Raw genomic sequence first — 6,658 nt, forward strand, 5'->3', positions numbered from 1 at the left:
ATGTATATATCATTTTATGTATTGTGTTCACACCCAGTGGTGCTCTGGGATTATTCCTGTCTGCACTCAGATAATTTCTGGCAGACTAGAGAAATTGTATATATATATATATTTTTTTTTGTTTTTTTGGGTCATATCCAGTAATGCTCAAGGGTTAATCCTGGCTCTACACTCAGAAATCGCTGCTAACAGGCTCAGGGGACCATATGATGCCAGAATTCAAACCATCGTCCTTCTGCATGTGAGGCAAATGCCTTACCTCCATGCTATCTCTCCGGGCTCCCAGACTAGGAAAATTGTGACTACATTGGCTACATGCCAGACAAGCATACTACTTGCTGTATTATAGCTTTGGACCAGATGTAAACATGTTATCAACATAGAAATTAAAATACAAAGTCACAGTTCAAGATGTTTATTAAGAGAACACAAAATAATTTCATAAACATAATTTACAAAATAATTTATAGAGATAATTTACATTGACTAAAGCCTCATATAGAAATTGGATACAGTACCACTAAATTCTTTCCAACCATTCAAGAGAAAAAAACACTTTAAGGGGGCCTGGAGAGATAGCACAGCAGTGTTTGCCTTGCAAGCAGCCGATCCAGGACCAAAAGTGGTTGGTTCGAATCCCAGTGTCCCATATGGTCCCCTGTGCCTGCCAGGAGCTGTTTCTGAGCAGACAGCCAGGAGTAACCCCTGAGCAACGCCGGGTGTGGCCCAAAAACCAAAAACCAAAAACAAACAAACAAACAAAAAAAACCACTTTAAGGGATATTTCCATTATAATTAGGTACAGTGTGGAAGAAATTTGGTTATGTATGCATTACATATATGCCAAGCTGAAAAGCTGGAGTAAGGTTAATAAAATCCCAGGTGCTACAGAAAAAAGAAAAGCATCACATTTTGTTACTATTTGAATGTTTTTTCTACTTTGGAAGCGTCAGCTTATGTCTGGTCAGTTAAGCAGCCTCTTACTGATAGTGACAGAAGAAAGTTAGTATAGTGCAGCTTATTTACTAAAATATAGCGATTTGTCTTTTGCCACTTCACAAATCATGGCTACACCAAAAACAGTCTTTCTATCATTTAGGAAAACAAAATCAGGTTTCCTCAATCCAATGTCTTACGTGCAATGGTATTTGATTCTTCAACCTAATATTAAATCTAAGAATTTAATACACTTCTTTTCCACTATTTTACAACTATTTTACAAATCTATGTATTTTGCTTTTGAATACTTTCAAAATTATAGAAAGTATCCAGATTTATGTTTGTTATGCTTTTGTATGCTTGTATTTGTTTCCTTTCCTTTCCTTTTCTTTTCTTTACTTTTTTTTTTTTTGGCCAAAACCACAGTGCTCAGGGGTTACTCCTGTCTCTGCACTCAGAAATCCCTTCTTGCAGGCTCACGAGACCAAATGGGATACTTGGTATTGAACCTGAGTCAGTCCCAGGTAGGCCACATGCAAGGTAAATGCCCTACCTCTGTGCTATCACAATGGCCCCTGTTATATTATTTTTTTAAACTTGATTCAGCTTCACTCTGAGTTAAGTATGGAGATGGTGATTCCTAGAGATAAGCAAAATACCATCCTTAAGAATATACTACATAGAAAGAGACAGGGAAAAATAACTAACTTGAATCATTTTTATCTAGTGTTTTATGTAATGTGCATGAATAGGATTTTTCTGATCTGAACACACACACATATATATATAAATCGAGTAAAAGCATATTCAAGATTCTTAATGCACATTTATGTCTGGATATTCTACAGCAACATTTTTCTTTCAAATTTAGTTCTAAGATATTACTCAAGTGACGTTAGGTGAGGTCTTCTGCTTGTATGAATACTCCATTCCACGTGAGATGCATGTGAGGATATTATTTTACATGACCTTTTTAGTTTCCCAAATTATACTTCATATATTCATGGTGCAGTACAAACTTGGGCTTGCCTACTAGACCTTATCTTTGAGACTCACTCAGAAGGTTGCTTCTAAGTCACCTAATTCTTGATACCCAAGAATGACAATTTTCTAAAATATTCCTTCTTGGTTCTCCTCCACTGCCCTCACCTCACTTCCTAAAAGAATTGCAACTAGTAAAACAAAGAATTGACCAAACTTAAAGAATTTACCAACTTAAAGAATTGTGAAATAAAGTACACCCAACTAGCTTCATCTGTAGGGAAGATTTTAATCCAACTCAGGGCAAATTAGTCTAATAAAATATTTCTTTTATAGAAGGATAAATAAGATCATTGAATATAAAATATTGTGTTGGGGACTGTGACTTGTTTGAGGCCATTTTGCTGTTCTTTCTGCCATAATCCAGCCTTTCACCTAAAGGCTACATGCAGTCTTGCTGTAAGTTCTTGGGCCAAAGAGAAAGGAATGTGCAGCTGCAAGAGATAATTAATCTTGTAGCCCGGAGGAGAGCAACACGGCCCGGTACCATTCCCAGAAATGAGGTCTTACTCCCTCAACTACATTCCGGAGTCAACAAGGCAGTTATTATGTGTATATGTTACATTGTCTGTACAAAATTATTTCTGTAAGAACATTGCCCCCACCTTATATCTGTTAAAAGTTTAGATATGCAGCTAGAAGGTCACAAGAAATTTCCATGGAAACAGCACGTTCATCATGACTTGCAGGTAATCCTGCCTCCTAGCCCACTGCCCATTTCCTTATTTGGAGAATGATTTACTTTCTTTGTTCCTTGTAACCTGATATGTATTCTTGCCTTGTATGGACCTTCGCACCAAAAGTATGACTGACATCACCTTTGTACTGCCCCCTTCTCCTTCACTATATAAGAAGGAGCTGTAGCCAAATAAAGTGGCCCTTGAGCAGTGAGACATTGCCTTGGGTCTTTATTATTAACCTCTCTCAGATTTTTACAGGTGTGGTTGTTCTTCTACCCAGCAAAATAGGAGTGCGGTTGTCTGAGAAGTCTTCCCAGCTAATTCCTGCTGGCCGGGCCCCCCTGGGGGGCTTCAGGACCCCGCATTTTGGCGCCCAACGCTGGGCTCGAAGACCACCGCCACACCCCGAACGACTACAGGTCGGCGAGTCCGGAGCTGTTTCGTAAATCGCAGGAAATACCTCATCAGGGTAGGCGTTGAAACGAGTTAGCCTTAATCAAAAATTTAAACTGCAGTTTTTCCAGTCGTTCTGATCGCCGCCCCTGATTGGCTTTTGGGGCTTCACCCATAGGATCCGCTACCATGGGTGCCGCATTGAGTACTGAGCTTAAATTCATTCGAGATATACAGTCTGAATTGAAACGCAGACATATAGAGGTTACCAAAAAAGATATTTGTAATTTTTTAATGTTTGTTCATGATGTTTGCCAGAAATCTAGTGTTCCCGGGCTCCCTCTCGCTCTGACTCTGTCTCTCAGTTTCCTTCCTCTTCTGACCCTTCATCTTCACTTCTGCCGCTGCGCCCTCTGTGCAAAATCCTAAACAGCCCTTCACTTCCCTAGCCTCAGCTCCGTCCCTGTTCCACCAAAACCTTTACTCCCCTCACCACCCTCCCCTCCTTAGCCAGCAATTGCAACAATACAAAGCCTTTAATTGGAAAAGCCTCAAAGAGCCGTTTCAAGCCGTAACCTCCTATGGCCCCCAAGCCCCTTACACGCTCTCCTGCTTAGAATCTAAAAGCTGAACTCTTTGTCTCTTGGGAAGTTAACTTTTTTTTCCACTGCAAAGCCCTTGCAGATAGGCAGGAATCCTGATCTCTAAGCTCTTATAGCTGGCCTCGCCTCTTTTCATACCTTAAAGGTACAGCACACTTTCCAGGTCCCAGCTTGCCAACATGGCTCTTGCTGCCCTCTATGCCTGGAAGTCGCTCCCCAGAGCCAGCATTCCAGCAGCTCCCCCACACGCGGCAACAAACTGTTGCTGCTTTCTTCCCCCCCTTTCTGACTTGAGTTCCCAACTCACCACAATTACATCCATGGTGTCTCACCTCTCTAACAAACTTGATAATGCTCTTAGCTCAAAAACCAGTGCTACTACCTTTCCTGTCTTTCTCCCTAATGGAAAAAGTCTTCCCCCCCCCCCCTCCCCGCCTGCTCAGCAGCCTCCGCAGCTACCTTCTCAAACGCCTCCCACTGATCCCCCGCACCCCAGGGAAAAAAATTCTAAATGCCCAAGACGCTCAGTCCCTAACCATGGCAGATTCCCTCCTCTCACCGCACCCCCTCTTAAAGCTATAGAAATGAAACTACTTGGCCAAATTAAAAATCTTAAACAAATCTTAAGCCTTCAAAAACAGGCTGCTTCTCTTAATTCACAAGTTTCTGCCCTTCAGGCTTTCCCCCGCCCTCCTAAATCTATAGTTGTCTGTCCTCTGCCCACTGAATTCCACGGCCAGGCCCCCCATCTTGAGAATTCAGAGGGACAAACTAATAAAAGTGAGGCTGAGTGCCATAAAACAGAAACTGCTGCAGTGCCTACAAATAATTCTAAGGGCACAGTGAGCAGGATAATTACAAAGTATCATCTGCTAAGCCATAAAACCTTGCGATATCTACACTTTGCTGTTAAAACTTCTGAGCCTAATGTACCCTTTACTCAGTACATTCTGCTCAAACCAGTCCTCAGCCTCCTTCAGCCTCTTTCCTGCCAGCGTTGGGAAACAGCCAGCTCAGGCCCTGCCACTCCCACTTTAAGCCTTCCAATTCACCTTGAATTACCCAATCTTTGTTATTCAAAATAAATCTGAAAAGTGGCATCTCTTGCATATTCTCAAATCAATTAATAAAACCATGATCCCCATGGTGCTTTTGCAACCCAGACTCCCCTCTTCGGTTGCCATTCCCTCTAATTCCAATAAATTAGTAATTAATCTTAAAAGATTGCTTTTTTTTTCTCTATATCATTACACCCTGCAGACTGTAAATAATTTGCCTCTAGCCTTCCTGCTGTTAACTGTGCTGGCCCCTCCCCGAGTTATCAGTAAAAGACTCTGCTTCACCTTGTTAGCCCTACACTTTGTCAGATATGTGTTATTACGTTTAGTGCATTAAGTGGTGTAAAGTAATTATTAAAACATTAAAAAGCAACAGGAAAATAACGGCAATAAACTTTTTTTTCATGCCTCTCAGAAAATTTTACAGCAAGGTCATAATTCTGTCACTTTACAGATAACAAAATATTGGTAAAAGAAAAACTTCTTTGTGTTTTAAAATCCAAACGAACACAAAAGTGTTAAATTTAAGTCTTATATTTCTATTAAAAGTTTTATTTTAATTTTTAAAGTATTTACAAAATTATGTGAAAAATAATGTGGTTAGCCTTTTTAAACAATATAGTTAATTTAATGCACAGTGAACACCTAGGTGTGCTTTATAGTACCCTTAGTTTTAACTTTGTGCTACAGCAATGGTTGTTCTTTATGTCTGCATTGAAAGAACTATTATTTTAAGTGCATTCAAAATATCAGCACATTATACAAATCTGTATATTTGTGTCGCAATGAAAAAATAATATAAATGAAAAATATATTATATATAATTTTATAAGTAATATATAAAAGTAACTAAACTTTATAAGCAAATTAACTAGTATTAAATATAATTTTAGTCTTAAGTTCTAAGTGTGTAAATACATCAGATGTCTTTAACTATATTTTATAATAATCTAAGCATTTAGTTAATTTAGTATATAATATTTTTTACAAATTATTCACTTAAAGTCTTCATAGTAAAAACAGTTGTTTGTTTTTTAAAATCAGTTTTTATACCTTTAATAATCATAGTTCATGCTATTGTGTTTAATCATAAAAATTTTAACACTTTATTGCAGCTGTCTTACTGTTCTACTACAAAACCAATTTAAAGAAAACCTATTCATTTACAGCAAATCATTTCATACTTCCAAGTAGAGACTCCTTCTACAGTGCTCATTAACCATTTTACTTAATGTTTTAAACTTCAAATTAAAATTGTTTTAAAAATGTTTTGTGTTAAATCTAAACCTTAAAATTTATTTTCAGCAAAGTTCCACTCCATCTACATTAAGTACTTCTCAAAACTAAAAAGTTTTTCTACAAAATTTTTTTTCTTCTCACAAACATGCTAGCTAATTATTTAAAAGCGCTTGTCAATTTTTTATAAATAAGTCTTAAATCAATCCTTTTGTCTGTTTATGTGTCTGTTGTGATGAATGAAAGTGGCCACAAGTGTAAAATGTTGTGTTTAGTGTTGTTTTGTTTTGTCTGTTTATTTGTTATCTCTACATTTTATAATAATACAATTTTTAAAGCCTTATCCATTTTTCAAATTTCAATTAATTTTTTCAACCTGGTTCAGTCTAGTCAGTTCACAGACTGGCATCTTGCAACTAAAAATCATGTGTTAAAAATTATGTATTAAGCTAGCTTTGTCCTTCTAAGAACATGGCGGAAGGTGTGGGAGATGGCAAACCCCAGATTTCTCAATGGCCATCGGGGATAACTTTTCCCTGGAGAATTTCTGGACTTTGCAGTCACCTGGCTTTCCTGCTATGTGTAAGTTCAAGCCTATAAAATATGTATTTATGGCTAAAAAATAGCATCCAGCTTTAACATAATAACTAGAAGTTTAAGAAAAATCCTTTATATTCAGTTTAAAAAAATTTTTTTTTAATTAGCAATT

At 37.7% G+C, this 6,658-nt stretch overlaps 1 non-coding gene across 1 annotated transcript; it reads left to right on the plus strand.

The window, feature by feature from the left end:
• The first annotated feature begins 5,343 nt into the window (after positions 1-5,343).
• Positions 5,344-5,473, plus strand: LOC126009993 (small nucleolar RNA SNORA22). The gene has a single exon (XR_007496139.1). It is a non-coding gene; the product is annotated as a small nucleolar RNA SNORA22 (small nucleolar RNA).
• The last annotated feature ends 1,185 nt before the right edge of the window (positions 5,474-6,658 follow it).

This window comes from Suncus etruscus, chromosome 5 (assembly GCF_024139225.1).
Source record: "Suncus etruscus isolate mSunEtr1 chromosome 5, mSunEtr1.pri.cur, whole genome shotgun sequence".
In the NCBI taxonomy this organism is placed as follows: Eukaryota; Metazoa; Chordata; class Mammalia; order Eulipotyphla; family Soricidae; genus Suncus; species Suncus etruscus.